The sequence below is a fragment of the Setaria viridis genome, chromosome 8 (genome assembly GCF_005286985.2).
Source record: "Setaria viridis chromosome 8, Setaria_viridis_v4.0, whole genome shotgun sequence".
Classification (NCBI taxonomy): domain Eukaryota; kingdom Viridiplantae; phylum Streptophyta; class Magnoliopsida; order Poales; family Poaceae; genus Setaria; species Setaria viridis.
Window position 1 is genome coordinate 31,156,152 of NC_048270.2, and position 17,239 is coordinate 31,173,390.

A 17,239-nucleotide genomic window follows, 5' to 3' on the forward strand; every position below is an offset into this window, starting at 1 on the left:
AACCAGGTAAAGTCACTTGATCAAAGGTTAAGACAACGAACGAGCCTTAACCAAATTAACTTAGCAGACAGAACTACCATCTCTAGCTTCTATCCACTTTTCCAAATTCCAGGCTATTTTCCTTGATTAACATGTATGACCAAATTAACCTTAGAGTTGAGTGATCAAAGTTTCTTAAAGGTATCTAAGCATTGCTAAGAATAGGATAATTACTAGTTAGTTGAACAGGTGGCAAAGATGTCCTCTAAATAAAGTAGGATCATGCACAATAGTGGTTTGCAATCAACTCCTAGACTTAATGCATTCATAAGGAAATGACCAATAGATGGACTTATGAATAATAATTTCTGAAAGTAGATAAGCTTAGATGCACCGGAGCTTTCCTTGATCCAAAAAAGGTTAGTATCTTCAGAAGATCCTTCCTCACAAGGGATCAATTCAACCACCTCTTCGAAATCTTGAGGCTCTTCACCAAGAAATCCACTTCTGGGGCTTCTGTGTCTACGATAGAATGCATGCATTAGTTAGATATGCAAAATTTTTGAAATTAGAGACTATACAACTTATCTGCATGATAAAGTTGCAAGCTAACACTAATCTACCCATAAAGATTAACCTACAAATTTTAGTTTCTTTAACTAACCTAGCTTAAGCATTTTCTTTTATTTAGAAAAGCATTATAATTAATTTCTAATCAGAAAAACTTAAATCCTATGGATTAATAATTATTTGTAAATAATAAAACATTATTCAGAATTTTATTCATTTTATAAAGATTAAGCATTTATTTAAATACCTTAAATAAAGGTACTAAATAAATACCTAATTTTCATTATCTTTTCCTAGGGTTTAAGAATTTTAATGCATAAAGAAAAATAAAACAAACGTAACAAAATTGGTTTCACTATTTTTAGACATTTCTATAAATTTTGGTGAATTAAAAATGAAAACTAGATTTAAAACGAATTTCTAAAACACCTAAACCATTTTCCAGAAAACCCCTGGAGATCCCCTTTTCTCACCTGCGCTCCCCCTACCCTCAGACACAAACACGCGGTCCCGTTGGTCAAGCACAGATGCCCGCTCTTGACCGTGGTACTCCCGGCGCGCCGGCAACTCGCCGCCGGTGACCTCGCCGGCGATGAGGACTAGCCGGGCGGACTCCCTAGGGTCTTGCGCATCCACTGGTAGGTTGTGGTTCAAGGTGGTGGGCTAAGCAGGAGCTTGCGACGGCGGCGGCGGGCCGGACCGGCTCGGCTGGCGGGTAAGTGCGGTGGCACGCCGACGGCGAGGTCCCGGCAACGGGAACACCTCCAATAGACCGGTGACACCTTGACGCACCAAGGGATGGTACTCTAGGGGTGGTTGGCTTCACATCGATGACGAACTGCACAAGGTGGACGGGGCACGACGGCGATGGCTGACCGGCGGCGCACAGCTCGCCGGCGACGGCGTCAAGGCAACAAGCTCTACGGTTAACACTTCTACGGCCTAAGCAGCGCATCGCTCTCCTCCACCCGAGTTAGCCGTGGCTGGAGCAGGCCCTTCCACGGTGGTGGCCATGGCCGACGCGCGGCGTGCAGCGGTGCATGCGTTCCGGCCAAGCCGGTGGAACCTCAGGCCAGCAAGCACTGGCTACACCCTCCTAAGCTCGCGCGCAACACCCCCAAGCACCTGGACAAAGCCCGGAACTCCGGCAACCCAGACTTCCATGGCGGCGCTCTTACTAGACTTGGCGGCGGGCGGACTCGAGGAAGAAGAACGGCGGGGTGGTGACTGTGGGTGTTGAGGCTGGACAACGGCTGATGGGGTTGGCTTAGGAGCTCAAGGTGGCGGTTCTTGGCGAGGTGGACTGACTGGTGGCGGTGGCGCAGGACGGCGATTGAGCGGGCGAAGAAAAGATGGCGCCGGCGGCGGGAGCGGTGATTTACATGAAATTTTACCGCCTTCTCGAGCGCCACCTTCTGCCTGCCTGCCTGGTTCCGTGTGGCTCGCCCTTGCCGGCACGTGGCACGGCGGCGCCGCTCTGGCATCAATGGCGCACAGCTGTGCTGAACCCGGCCTCCTTTGTTCTTTCTTTCTCCCCTCCCCCCCAAAATTCGAAAGTTCAGTTCAAATTTTCGATCAAAATTCAATTCAAACTCTCAGATTTCCTTTAATCAAAGTTGTAGAGGACGATATGCTCTACATTTTATTGATTTGCCTTAAGTGCTAAAGATCACTCCATCCTTGTGAATTTCAGCTCCAAAGTCGAGCTAGTGCTCTACTCTTTAACTGAATCGCTCCCACCTTCGATTCAGTTTCGTCAGAGCATCAAAACAGCCCATGGCCTCATCTTTGAATTCAAATTCAATCACCTAAACTTGGTTTAACTTGCCCAAACACTTCTGGAACTTGTTAACCATATAACAGGGGTTTCATTTTGCATCTTAAGGTCCAACTTGTAGATACAAATTCTTCCAGAAATTTGAGCCAAAATCTGCTAGATTTCACTGTTTTTAGAACTGAATGGCAGCCATTCAGTTTCGTCAGTTATTCCTGACAGTGCACATCTCAACTTTGGGTTCCAATTAAAATACTTAAACCAACTATTCCTTGTCCAACAGATACTGCCAAATGTAAACGACTTATCAGGGATTCCATTTTTCAGCTTAGAGCCCAACTCTTATGTATCCAATCTTCCAAAAATTCAAGTCCAAGTTTTGCTACACCTTACTGTTCTTCGAACTGAATGGCCTTTGCCATTCAGTTTCGTCAGGCATGTTGACAGTGAAACCTTCACAATTTGAGCTTTGAGAAAAATTTGCATTCCTCTCTTTCCCTGTCCAATAACTTTTTCAATTTGTTCTCTAAACATCCAAGAATACTTAGGCTCCAAAAATATCCAAGTTTTTAATATGAAATCTCCTAGAATTCACGCTCAAAATTGATCATCCCTAACTGTTTTTAGAGATGACTTAGTTTCAGTAGTTGAGCCAAAAACTGCACTACTTTCAATTTTTGAACCTCATTTAAAATATGGATCCTTTATTTTCTCTAACCAACAATATGTCCAGAAGATTCACTGAACATCCAAGTCCACTTGTGACCCAAAACTTTCCAAAGCTTAGATGAAAAATTCTTCTGAAATCAAGTTCAAAGTTGGGTGTTTGTCACTGTTTCAGACTTGTCATTTTTCAGATGGTGAATAGTAACATCAAGTCAACCACTTTGACTATAAATTTGAGATACCCATGACTTGAATTTGATTTCAAACTTGCTGTCTTTCAATTCTAAATACCTTCAAGGCTTGAATTCATATTTTTATCAAATTTGTCTGGTTTTGAATCTCAATTTTGATTTTTGTCAAAATTTTGACTTAAAGGTTACTTTGGCTATAAAAGCTTCTTAGGATCCAAATTTTGTTATTAATCCATAATAGCCATTCTTAAGCCTTTTTAACACCTGGTTGTTGCAACGGGTGCACGAGCTGGGGCTGTGCAGTGGCAGCGAAGTCGTTGGCCGGCGGTGGGGACCCTGGAGGACATTCGTGGTTTCGGCAATCAGTGAAGTGGTGACGATGTCTTTGAGACACTTGCCCACATGATCCCAGTTGTAAAGTGATGAGTTGTAAAGAGTGTGGCAAAAGTGGCGTAATGTTAATGTAATACCCTCGAATATGCTTCGCATAAAGTGATAAAAGAGGGCAAAGGGTTGTAAAGTGTAAAAATTACAGACCTATAAAATGGGACCGAGAGGAATGCAGATGGACACATTCTGGATGGAGGGAGAGTTCTGTTAAGCTCTCTCGAAGTCATTCTTAGTCTTTCATCCTTGTCGTTCTCTTCGTTTGGAAACTTGTTGGCCCCACTTCAGGGACGGTTTTGTACCCCAACATTTTGGGCGCCCACTGTGCTTCGTTCCTCTAACCGCAATGGTGCCGAACAAGAAAGCAAAAAATACCAATACACAAAATGCTGCTAATGACCCGTCGGCAGCAGCAGCGAACCTCCTGGACATCGTACCAAGTTCCAGGTAGGTGAGAAGACAAAGTGAAGATGAAGTTGAGGCTGAAGACATCACTGAAGGCTAGTTTGAAGTCGACCTGACCGATGCTGGAGTGGAAGACGAAGACGTGGTGGCTCTCAAGCGAATCGAAGCAAGATTGTTGAAGAGGTTCAGAGATGCACCGTCCACATCCAACGTCCAAACAAGAGCACAAGCAGAGGCAGCCATAGCGAAGGCAGAAGCGGCACAACAAGGTAACCCAGAGGGATAAAAACTCAAATACCAAGCTATGTTGAAAGAAGTAGTGAAAAAGAGAAAAGTGCTAGAACAGTTGCAGAAAGATAAAATGCAAGATACTGTAAGGCAAAGAATAGCACTGTTGTAAGAGCAATTGAATGTATTGCAGGCACATATCAACTCTTTGCAGGTGCATAATGATAACAACCCAATTCATGTCGAAGAGGGTCAAGGTGATAGCGAAGAATATTGGGAAGATGATTCAAGTCTAGAGGCATTAGCAGAACGTACACCGCAGTGACACTAGAAGGGAAATGCATATCCTTACAAGCCGATGCCAATTTCACCTCTAACAATTAAATTGGAGTTAGTAGGCTGGCCTCCAAGATTCAGGATGCCAGTGTTGATGCCAGAGTATGACGGGGATTCAGACCCGAGGCACTTCATCTTGAGGTACAATGCTGCAATTTCTTTGGGAGGTGGAAATGACTATGCAAAAGCCAAAGCACTAGTGATATCGCTCAAAGGCTCGGCTCAGCAATGGTACGCATCATTGCCTAAGGGGAGTATTTCTTCGTGGGTTCAACTTCGGGACAAGTTGTTCGACAACTTTTAAGGATTTCAGCCTCAAAAGTATACTTTGGGTGATCTCCATAACATCAAGCAAGGAGACAAGGAATCTTTGCAAGAGTACATGAGAAGGTTTGTGAAGGCGAGAGTGAAAGAGCCTCAGGTACCAAAAAACACAGTAATTGATGATGTTATTGGAGGGCTAAGGTTGGGGCCCCGCGGAGAGTACTTGGACAGACGAAGACCAAAGTTCGAAAAACAACTGTTTGACATAATGCAAGAGTACTGCAAGTCTAATAGAGGAAGATAGAGGAGAATAGATGAATACGATGCATGAAAGAGAAATGACAAACCGAAGCAAAATTGGCAGCCGCAACAGTCGAATAGCCAAAAATTCCAAGCGTACCTAACAACGTGTAAACATCGAAGCAGGGTCCGAGGGAACCCCCTTTTTGAGATTCAGCCAGGGGCTTAACGTGCTGAACTCCTAGAACAGCACGAGTGGTGATCTCAGAGGGTTTTTTACCCAGGCTTAGGCCTCCTGGAGGATAATAGCCCTACGTCCTGCTTGTTTGTGTATTTTTTTTCTGTAGAGTGTGAACTGGAGAATACATGGGGAAAACTTGTTCTTGAGCTCTAGAATCTGAGGGAGGAAGAAGCCCCCCTCTCCCTACCCCAGGTCTCCTCTTTTATAATCCAAGAGGGATCCCACACTGGGCAGCACGGAGGAAAATAAAGTAGCCTAAGCCTGACCCCTACAGTTGACGGGACGCTGCATGGGTACCGACATGCTGCCGCTTGCTGGAGTGTGCTGGCCACCTCCTTTTTTATTGCATGCATGCATCCCCTTGTTTTGGAATCTTCACCGTGAACCATATGCTCTCACGCTAGGTGAAAAGAACAAGTGGGTGGAGAGAGAGAGAGGGAGGGAGAGAGCACATGGCTGCTACCCCTCATGATATGTCTTGTCCTTGGGACCACACCTTAGGGTTTCATGCATGTATTGCCATGGAGGAGTTGTGTGTTTGGTTGCTTGTACCATTTGGTTCATGTATGAAATTGTTCAAAATAATAGTGATTCTTTTGTTTGGTTGGGTGAATTGTACCAACTCATACAAGATGAAGTCATTCACTTAATATATTATTCTACTAATAATAGAAATGGACAATATGATACAAATAAATTGATTGAACCACACCATCTAGAATCATCCAAACATGCATCGGGTGAGGTGCATACAAATAAACACACCCCTTCTTTTATCAACTACTAGTAATATATAGTCAGTAGGGAAACCCCTCCTGTTTCGTAGCAAATGTAAAAAAATGAATCATAGACATGATAGTGGTATTGCATAATTGTTTCTCAAGTTTCAGAACATTAGATGCGCACTACTAGAAAAATGACGTTTCGTCCACTCCCTTAGTACCAGTCAAATTTTGACCCGGTACTAATATTAGCATTAGTACTGGGTCTAAATTTGGGACCCCCCGAAGGTCTTTTTGTACCGGGTCGTAACACCACATGGTACTAAAGGCCCTTTAGTACCGGGTGGTGTTATTATCTGGTACTAAAAGGTCTACAACTTTTAGTACCGGGTCATCACACCACTTGGTACTAAAGGGGCACTTTTAGTACCGGATGGTGTTATGACCCAGTACTAAAGATCCTCCACGGGTTACTTCAAAAGGAAAGCATATCTACCTCCATCACATGCGCTGCGTATGTAGGATGGCAAGGAAGGCTCGCGTGAGGCTTAAGGTCGTAGGTGTGAATATTACGGACCGCGCACGACGCGAGGCTTTGTTTTTCTGGCGCAAAACAAGTTAGTACTGGTTGGTGTTACCAACCGCACTAAAAGGATCCCTTTAATATCGACATAGCAATACTGGTTGTACAATCGGTACTGGGGGGGTTTTGGAACAGATACGGAAAGCGGAATCCCCATTAGTGGTGGTTAGTGGTGAATCACATTATTCTGAAAATGAAACAGCAAAAACCAAGTGAGGTGAAAAGATGAAGTCACCGAAAAATGTTTCCAGCAATTGAAACTAGGCAATTAGTTGAAAATAAAATAACCAGCAAATAAAATCGTGGGTGACATCAATTAGCATCAATTAGCAACAGCTTGTGACACCAACGATATCCAGGTCCCCTACCATAAAACAGTACGCAGCAAGCAGTAGTACAGCTGAAATTATCAAAGGAGCAACACTTCGTAGTCTAGGTGATTTTATTGATTCTTGGATGCTGATCACTTGGTCGGATCGAGGCATGCCCTGCGAACACAATCACCCCGGATCCATGATGAGGAAGGTGAATGGATGGTCGGTGGTGAACTCAACGAGGTTAGTCGGTGGCGCATTGGTAGAAAACAATGTATTAGTCCCGGTTGGTAGGTCTCAAATTTCTCAAAAATGTATCCGGGATAAAATTTTCGAGACGAAGGGGGGTCTTTAGTCGTGGATCGTTCAACCGGGACTAAAGACCCCCTTTAGTCCCAGTTGGTAAAACCAATTGGGACCAAAGGGAAGGCCACGACAGGCGCAGCACGGGCCCCTTTAGTTAGTTCACTGTTCCCTTTGAGTTAGTTCACTATGATGTTTGGACTTCTCCGGTCGCTAGCATTTCTGGTTATCGCTACTACCTAGTTATTCTGGATGACTTCTCGCATTTTTGTTGGACGTTTTCTCTAGTTCGCAAGTCTGAAGTCACCTCATACATCACCGACTTCTGCGCCTATACTCATACGCAGTTTAGTCTTCCCATTCGCAGCATCCAGGCTGACAACGGAACCAAGTTTGTTAATAGGACTCTCACATCTCTCTTAACTTCCTGGGGTATCCACCTGCGCCTCTCGTGTCCCTACACTTCTCCCCAGAATGGGAAAGCCGAGCGTGTCCTCCGCACACTTAATAATGTCACTTGCACATTGCTCATTCACGCCTCCATTGTTGCCCCATACTAGGCTGAGGCGCTCACCACCGCCACCTATCTTCTGAACCGGCGCCCCTGTTCTGCCATTTAGAATGACATCCCTTACCGCCTCCTCTACTCCCAGCCTCTCGAGTACTTTCACTTGCGTGTCTTCGGTTATCTTTGCTACCCCAACCTCTTAGCCACGACATGCCACAAGCTTGCTCCTCGCTTCGCAGCCTGTGTCTTCCTTGGTTATCCCTCGTATCACAAGGGGTATCGTTGCCTTGACTTGTCCACCTGTTGAGTCATCATCTCTCACCATGTTGTCTTTGACGAGTTCGTCTTTCCCTTCTCCTCCCACCCTACTGACCCGTCGCAGCTCGACTTCCTTTTGTCGAGCCCCTCTGATGTTCCTGCTTCCACCTCGGTTGCTGCGTTGTCAGACGTTGAGCAGCCGCAGCCCTCACCAGTTGTTTTGCACGAACTCACTAACGACGAACCCGCCATATTGTTACACAGGCCGACTGTGTACCCCGCTCTATCTGCGAGCGGGTCGCCGCTCTCCACCGCACTACCGACTGCTCCGACTGCGACCGCAGCGCTTCCGACTGCGACCGCAGCGCTTCCGACTGCGACTGCAGCGCGCGCCGGCGTGCCCCTGACTGCTCCGACCGCGACCGCGCCACGCGCGGGTGCAGCCTCGACCATGATTGCAGCGCTCCTGACTGCTCCGACTGCGACTGTGGCGCGCGCGAGCGCGCTTTCGACTGCACCGACTGTGACTGCGGTGCGGGCGGGCGGGCTCTCGACTGCTCCATCCGCAACCGTGCCACACGCGGGTGCGGCCCCAATCACACATGTGAGCGCCCCGACCGCATTGGGCGAGCGCTCCGACTGTCCCCCACTGCCCCCCGCGCCCGCGGCCCTAGCGCCTCCTGTGCCCTCCTTGTCGCCACCTGCCCCTTCGCACCCTGTCACTCGGTCTGTGACTGGGGCAATCTAGCGGGTCCACTACCAGGGCATGATAGCCTCGTCTTCTTCTCCATCCTCTCCGATTCTGGTGAACTATCGCAGTGCTCTGGCTGATGCCAACTGGCGTGCTGCCATGGTCAATGAGTTTTAGGCCCTCATTGACAACGACACCTGGCGCCTTGTCCTGCAGCCGCCCGGTGCTAATTTCATGTCAGGCAAGTGGATCTTCCGGCATAAGTTCCATGCTGATGGGTCCCTCGCCCGGCACAAGGCGCAATGGGTGGTTCATGGCTTCTCCCAGCGTCATGGCATCGACTATGATGAGACCTTCAGTCCGGTTGTCAAACCGGCAGCGATACGAACTGTCCTCAGCATCGCCACTTCTCGCGCTGGCTGATCCACCAGCTGGACGTGAAGAAAGCGTTTCTTCACGGACACCTCGTGGAGACTGTCTACTGCCAGTAGCCTCCCATCTTCATCGACCCCGCCGCCCCTAATCACGTCTGTCTCCTGCAGGCCCCTAATCACGTCTGTCTCCTTGTATGGACTGAAGCAGGCCCCGAGGGCGTGGTATCAGTGGTTCACCTCCTTCCTTTGATAGCACGGCTTCGTTGCCTCCACCTCCGACACCATACAAAGAGGGGCCAAGCATCGCCTACTTGCTGCTCTATGTCGACGACATCGTCCTCACCACCTTGTCCTCACCTCTTCTTTGGCACATCATGGGGCGTCTTCAACCGAGTTTGCCATGACGGATCTTGGCGACCTACACCACTTCCTTAGCATCTCCATCACGCGTTCCTCCCAGAGCCTGTTCCTGTCTCAGCAACAGTACACCCTGGATCTTCTTCAGTGTGCTAGCATGGCTAAGTGTCACTCTACAACGACTCCTGTTGACACTCATGCCAAGCTTTCGGCACACGTCGGCGTCAAGCTCCAGGACGGCTCTGAGTATCGGAGTCTTGCAGGGGCTCTTCAATACCTCACTTTGACTTGACCTGACCTAGCGTATGCGGTTCAGCAGGTGTGCCTCTTCATGCATGACCTGCGCGAGCCCCACATGGCCCTGATCAAGCGCATCCTACGCTATGTGAAGGGCACGCTCTCCTTCGGGCTTCACATCGGCACCGACCCTGTTAAATCTCTGACTGCCTACTCCAACGTCGACTGGGCTGGCTGCCCGGACTCTAGACGCTCCATCTCCGGCTTCTACGTTTACCTCGATGACAATATGGTGTCTTGGTCCTCCAAGCGCCAGACCACGGTGTCTCGTTCCAGTGCTGAGGTAGAGTACCGGGCTGTAGCTCATGCTATGGCAGAGTGTTGCTGGCTGCGTCAACTTCTTCAGGAGCTTCATGTCCCGCTTGCTTCGGCCACTGTTGTCTACTGTGACAACGTGAGTGCTGTCTACATGACAACCAACCCGGTGCATCATCAGCGCACGAAGCACATCGAGATTGATATTCACTTCGTTCATGAGAAGGTGGCCTTGGGTGAGGTCTGGGTCCTCCATGTGCCGTCCTCTCACCAGTTCACGGATATCATGATGAAGGGCCAGCCAACTCCTTTGTATACTGAGTTTAGGTCCAGTCTGTACGTCCGTGATCCTCCCGCTTCGACTGCGGGCGGGTATTAGGAAGTATATGTGTATATTAGGATGTACTTATCCTTTCCTTGTACCCTTGATGTATTCCTTGTACTCCAAGCCATATTGGCCATATATATAGAGGTCACCCCCCTCATTAGGGTGTGTGGTATTTCCCATCTACTTCTCTACACAAACTAATATTTATACAATTACTATATATACAATTATTAGTATATTATACAAATCAAACTAGTATTTATACAATTACTATATATATACAAAAATTTGTCCACTTCATTCCTAAGATCCTCCCATCGTGGTGTTGCTCGGTGCGTCTACTGAATGTCCGTCGTAATGAAATTCTCCCTCTAGATTGATCACCTCGTCCACTTGGAATTCTATGAGACCTTCACATATTGCCCCTATTCTCTCCTACTCCAAGATGCTATGTTGAATACTCCATATCTGTAATTTGGAAATATGTGAATGTTACACGAACAATTAAATATAAGAAGCTAGAAAATAATTAATTATTAATAGTTTTATTTTACGTACTTTCATATCATGCGACGTCAGCACCTTGGGTCCCACAAAATTGTACAGGTGCTCACAGACGTAGTATCCACATAGATTATTCCTGGATTCCTGTCTTAACCACTTTAGGGTCACAGGCTAAGTACTATGACCACTACTCAACTCACCGAATGGATTGAATCCATCAGTACTTAAACCAAACTTTATGTTCCTTGCATCACTTTCAAAGTCTAGGAATGCTCTACCAATTGATCTCCACTGTACCCCATCCATGGGGTGTCTCAGCATCTCATCTTGCTTACGTTCTTCTTTGTGCTATTGCATCAACTTAGCATTCGTCTTGTTTCTGAACAAACGCTTCAAACGTGGTATTATAGGGAAATATCACATCACAATCGCGGGAACTCTCTTCCGAGGCTACCCCTTGACATCACCAGGATCATCTCGCCTAATCTTATAGCGCAACGCTCCACACGCAGGACAAATATCCAATTTCTCATATTCATCACCATGATAGAGGATACAGTCATTAGGGCATGCGTGTATCGTCTGAACCTCCAATCCCAGATGGCAAACAATCTGTTTAGCTTCATATGCTGTGGATGGCAATTCAATATTCTCGGGAAGAATGTTCTTGACAATTTTTCAATATCCACCGAAATGCCTTATCGGACACACCATTTTTTGCCTTCCATTATAGAAATTCTAGTGTGGTACCCTGTGTTTTATAGCCCTGCTTGCAATCTGGGTACAATAATTTTTTGTGATCATCTATCATGCGCTGCAACTTTTCTGATTCCTTCTTAGTTTCGCAATTTCTGTGTGCATCCCGTAGCACCTGACTAAGATCATCAGTAGGACCATCTTCTGCAAACTCATCTTCATCAGCCTCACCTATTGTAGTATCTGCAAAAGTTTGGCCAGCAGCCCAGTCCAGAATGTTGTTATCATTCTCCTCTTCTTCACCATCTTCCATTACAACCCCTCTTTCGTCGTTCTTGGTCCAAACCAAATAGTTAGGCATGAAACCGTATCCAAACAAGTGGCTGTGAACAGTCCCCTAGGAAGAGTAGTCCTTCTTGTTACTGCATTGGAAGCATGGACAACATATGGACCCGTTCTCGGGTTTGTTCGCTTTGACCACTTCGAGAAAATAATGCAAGCCATCAATGAACTCCTTGGTCCATCTATCCGCATTATACATCCACTGCCGGTCCATCTGCATCGTATTACGTGAGAAATGGACATATAAAGTTAATGTTATTATAATATTTGGGCCTTGCAGAAAATATTAGATAAATAAATTATTATGTGAGAAATGGACATAGGTTTTCTTATTAGATAAATAACTTGATCAATATTCATAATTTACACCAGTCAACCTTCATAATGGATCGAAACAATTCACATGAAAATTACACTATTCAACATTCATAACAATCACTAAAGATACATATAAAGATTACACTCATAACAAGACAATAAAGATACATAGCAGAATGTTCGCCCTCCAAGCCATCTCTGCACTTAACTCAATCTTCTCTGAAGTCTATCGAGAGTCACCTCCACATATCCAGTACCAGAAAATAATAACACAACAGAAAATGTTTGAATCCACATACTCGGGTTGAATACCATAAATGAATCTTGAAATAATTATCCAAATATCTTTTGGAGCAAGTGCCACATTCTCATAATAGAAGTGTGGTGGCACACACACAATAACCCATCCAGGCAAAAGATCTGTCCACTGAGCATGGCCCTTGGTGGCAAGCAAAACCAAAAAGTCACTAGGTTAAGGTTAGTGAACAGATCTTTGCCTGAAGAGGATATTAGGCCAGCATACTTCTATTATGAGAATTAGGCTCCAAAAGGCGTTTGGAATACTATTTTAAGATTCTTTTATGATATTCAGCCTGAGTTTGTGGATTCGAAGCTCTTCTATTTTTATAATTATTTTCTAATACTGAAGGAGCGGAGGTGACTCTCCACAGACTTCGGAGAAGATTGAGTGTCCGTGCAGAATCTGGCCGACAAGTAAATGTTAGTAGTTCTGCCGTGCGTTTGATCGGATATGGCCTAGCACATAATGACACAGGATTTATACTGGTTCGAGCAATGTGCCCTACATCCAGTTCGAGGTCGGTCAGTCGACTGTATTCCTGAGCCCAGGTGCTCAAAGTCTACAGTGGGGGTACAAATGAGTGAGGGATGAGAAGGGGGTGTTTGAGACCTGGTCGTGCTCTGGTCCGAGTAGAGGGGAGATACTGGGGCTCAAATGTGTGCTATGTGTTGGAGAAAGTGCTCGCAAGATTTCTCGTGTGTTCTCCCCGGGAGAGAGAGGGCCCGCCCCCTTTTATAGTCCAAGGGGATGGCCTTACAAGTCAGAGAGAGAGAGGGAGAGAGTGTACGGGCGTTGCCTAGTCTTGTCGTTGCCCACGTCGCCGGGTACGGTATGGCCATCGCCCTTCATCCCTGTTCATGCTCCGTTGTGACGGGCAGGTAGAATAGTGTCTGCGTGACATGGCACGATGACACTGTGCGGTGCGTGCGCAGGCGTGGCGGGGTACGATCTTCTGTACAGTAGTTGACCTGAGTGCCTTTCCTTATCCGTTTCACCTACTCCCTGGGCCCATACCGAGCGGGCGTCCCCGGTCGGTCATCCTGGTCGGTCCCGATCGTGTCGGTCGGGGGAGCGGTGTGAGTTGGTCAGGCATATCCCGGTCGGGGGAGCTCGGTCGGAGTTGGACTGTGGTCCTGGCCCCAACCAGACCTTCTGGTCAGGGCGCCGACCAGGCCTCCTGGTCGGAGGCGCGGGTCTGTGGCCGGATCATGGTCTCGGCCTGGCATTGCATATCTGAGCCGGCTCAGGCGTGCATTATTGCTGCACCTCTCGTTGGGCTAGGTGTTGTGGAAAAGTGGGCCCATTAGGGATCCCGGGTTTATGGACCCGTCATTGAGTTATGTGTAGAGAATAGCGTAAGCACATTTATGCCATGTGCAGACACTATTAATTGGGATTGGACGAACGGAGGTGGTACATCCATTGCCGGTCCATCTGCATTGTATTACATGGAAAATGAATGTAGGGCTTCGTATAGGATTATTATTTATAATATTTAGTTCTTGCATTAAATATGAGATAAATAAATTATTGGTCAAAGAAATACAATTATTGTTAAATTACGGTGACATGAAAAATTATAGTAGTGACCAAATTCTATTTTCTTACACCTTAATTTTATTGCAATGACTAAATATTAAAAACACATTTACTCTATTTTTTTTCTCATACCTAATATTGATCAAGTTCTTTTAACTAATACGAATCGTATATAACAAGCAAGCTATCCATCAAATTCTAGCTCAAAAACATGTATAAATAAAAATCCTCTCCCTTCTCTCTCATTCTAAAAATCTCATTTTTTTCCCTCTCTAAAGCATAAAACAAAGCATAATAAAAATAAATGAAGGGAGGATGAAGTAGCTAACCTTCACAACGCTTTGGATGAATGAAATCCCCACGGAAATGAGGAAAATAATTTGGGCAGCACCTTCCCTAGGGTTGCTTCATCGCCATGGAGAGGAGGCTGGTGGAGTGGAGTGGCTCGGGCTGACGGAGGAAGAAGAGCTCTCTGTCTGGCGATTTTATAGGGGAGGAGATTTTGTTCCGGTTGGAAAATTTCAACCGGGACAAAACCACCAACCGGGACAAAGAGCTTCCAACCGGGACAAAAGGGGTGGCGTCAGTGCGATTTTTTCGACCGTTACAACCGGGACTAAAGGGGGGCTTTAGTCCCAGTTGGTATTTACAACCGGGACTAAAGCTCCCCCCGCCCCCCACGCTGGCCTTCGGTGGCACGCCACTTTAGTCACGGGCCCCATGTTAACCGGGACAAAAGGGGGTGAATGAAAGGTCAGTTCTAGTGGCGGGCCACCACCACGCTGGGACATGCGGACTGCGACCGCCTCCATTCCCATCTCGTTCACCTTGACCACCGCCCTGTGGGCAACCTTGGTCAGGAACGTCGGCTGCCGTGCGCCGCCTGTGGCATCATCATCGTCGTAGTCCCCCTTGCACATGCCGTGCAGGTCGGCAGCCTCCGGCGACAATGGCAGCGAGAGCCCCAGCCGGCTGAGGTCAGGGTCGAGGTCACCCAAGCTGAAGGAGATCTCGATCTTGGGAAGCTCGATGGCGACACGCCTCGTCTTCATCTCAACTAGGATGCCGTACAGGAACGGCGGTGACGCGGTGACCACGTCCACCATGGTCGGCAGGCCGTCGCACGTGTCCGGGAGGAAGATGAACATGGAGTATCGTGTGCCCTCGTCGGCCTGTAGGGGAGGTTGAGGACCTTGAACCCGTCCATGCACGCGACGTCTAGCTCCACGAGGTTCGGCATGAACCCGGCTTCGGCGAGGCTGCCATCGAGGCGGTGGAACGTGCCCGGCGTCGTGTAGATGTGCCTGAACGGGTGCGACCATGCACCCTTGAAGTAGACCGCGTTCGCGAGCACGAGGTTGGCGTCGGCGTCGATGTCGCGGGTGGAGATGATGGAGTCGATGAGGTTGTCCGTGGCCTTCTTCACCCAGTTGTTGATCATCTTCACAGCATCCTCGGGCTTCGCACATTAAACATCATGGTTTTTATAGCACGTAAAATGTGGCGAAAACGTTCACGTGTCAACAGTTTGAAATCTAAAAGTCGAGGTTGATAACAATAATATTTGTAAATTGGAACTTGCACGGTCTTCCAATCATCACAGAGGAAGATGATCTACTGCCAGGGGCGGAGCTAAAGGGTGATCCGTGTGGGCCACGGACCATCCTACAACCTATCCCAAAGCCTAAGTACCCTCCTGCCTTCATCTGATTTTCAGTAAAAAAACGCTCATTTTCATGTCTGCCTGGTTTAAACAGGAGTTGAACTGACCCGGTATTTGTATTTGGAAAACTATATATGTTTGTGTATATTAGATTTGTTGTAGCTCCGCTCGCTTCTGATTTTTCCTTGCTGCAGCTGTAGTTGTGGCTGCAAAGAAGTGATGGATGGTCGTGGGCTAAATTGTGGGCCCACAATGTGTTAGATGAATTGATATTTTATGTAACCATGCTACGTTAGGATTGTAATGTGGTGCGCGCTAGCTTTGTTCTAGAAGCTGCTCTTCGTGTATGATACAACAAGAAGTCAAGATAGGATCTGTACATCAAGAGATAGACTAGAGATAGGCCTAGTTTGAATCATATTCTTGTTGATCAAGTTGTAACACAACTTCATGTAAATTTTGAACAGCCTTGGTGCATATATAACATAGACCCGTGGGATGCAAGTTTGCTAACCTTGTTTTACCAAATTACCCTATACTTTTACACGGTAATTAGAGCCCTCTTAATCTAGAGATCGTATGCTATGGATGGCATCCTCTTCCTCTGTCACGACGCTTGCTCCGCTCGATCCTCAAGTCACCGAGAAGCTTACCTGGGCCAATTATGTCCTGTGGAAGGCTTAGGTCCTTCCACCCATCAGGGGGGCTCAACTGCTAGGAATCCTAGAGGGATCCATCAAAGCTCCACCTGCAATATTGGAGATCATCAAGGAAGATAAGTCCAAGGAGGCTGTCATCAATCCTGTGTACTCCACATGGCTGGCAAAAGATCAGCAGATCCTTGCCTTCTTGTTCAACTCTGTCACAAAGGATGTGTTGGGACAAGTGGTGACTCTAGCCTTGTCTGCAGAAGTCTGTCACAAAGGATGTTCTCCGCTCAATCTCATGCAAGAATAACTCATCTACGAATGCAATTGTCAACCCTGAAGAAGGGAAACATGGCAACTTCAGTATACTTCAATAAGATGAAGGCTATTGCCGACGAGCTCGCGGGTGCTGGAAGGAAGGTTGAAGATGATGAGATGGTATCATTCATACTCACAGGTTTGGATAGTTATTACAATCCTATTGTTACATCTGTCATGGGCTGTCATGGTTAGATCTCACTCAGCGAGCTATATGCCCAAGTTATGGCATATGAAACAAGGTTGGAGATGCTTCGTGATAGCTCCGGTGGTCAATATCAATCCTCTGTAAACTCTGCATCAAGAGGACATGGAGGTGGCTACAACAACCGAGGCCGTGGTAATTACCGTGGCTGTGGAAGCAATTATCGTGGAGGAAGAAGCACTAGTGGAGGCGATGGCAACCACACTAGTGTTAGGGCTGGAGGACAGGGAAGCTCCAAACCAAGATGCCAGATTTGTGACAGGCCTAACCACACAACATTGGAGTGTTGGTATAGGTATGATGAAGACCATCAGACAAACAACAACAAGCCATCCAACTCTGGTGCAGCAGCCTATGGCATCGACACGAATTGGTATGCTGACAGCGGGGCTTCAGATCATATCACTGGAAATCTTGAGAAGATGATCGTTCAAT

At 46.9% G+C, this 17,239-nt stretch overlaps 1 pseudogene; it reads left to right on the top strand.

Annotated features, from left to right (window-relative positions):
- The first annotated feature begins 16,698 nt into the window (after window positions 1-16,698).
- Window positions 16,699-16,830, top strand: LOC117834914 (small nucleolar RNA Z247; annotated as a pseudogene).
- Window positions 16,831-17,239: the final 409 nt, after the last annotated feature.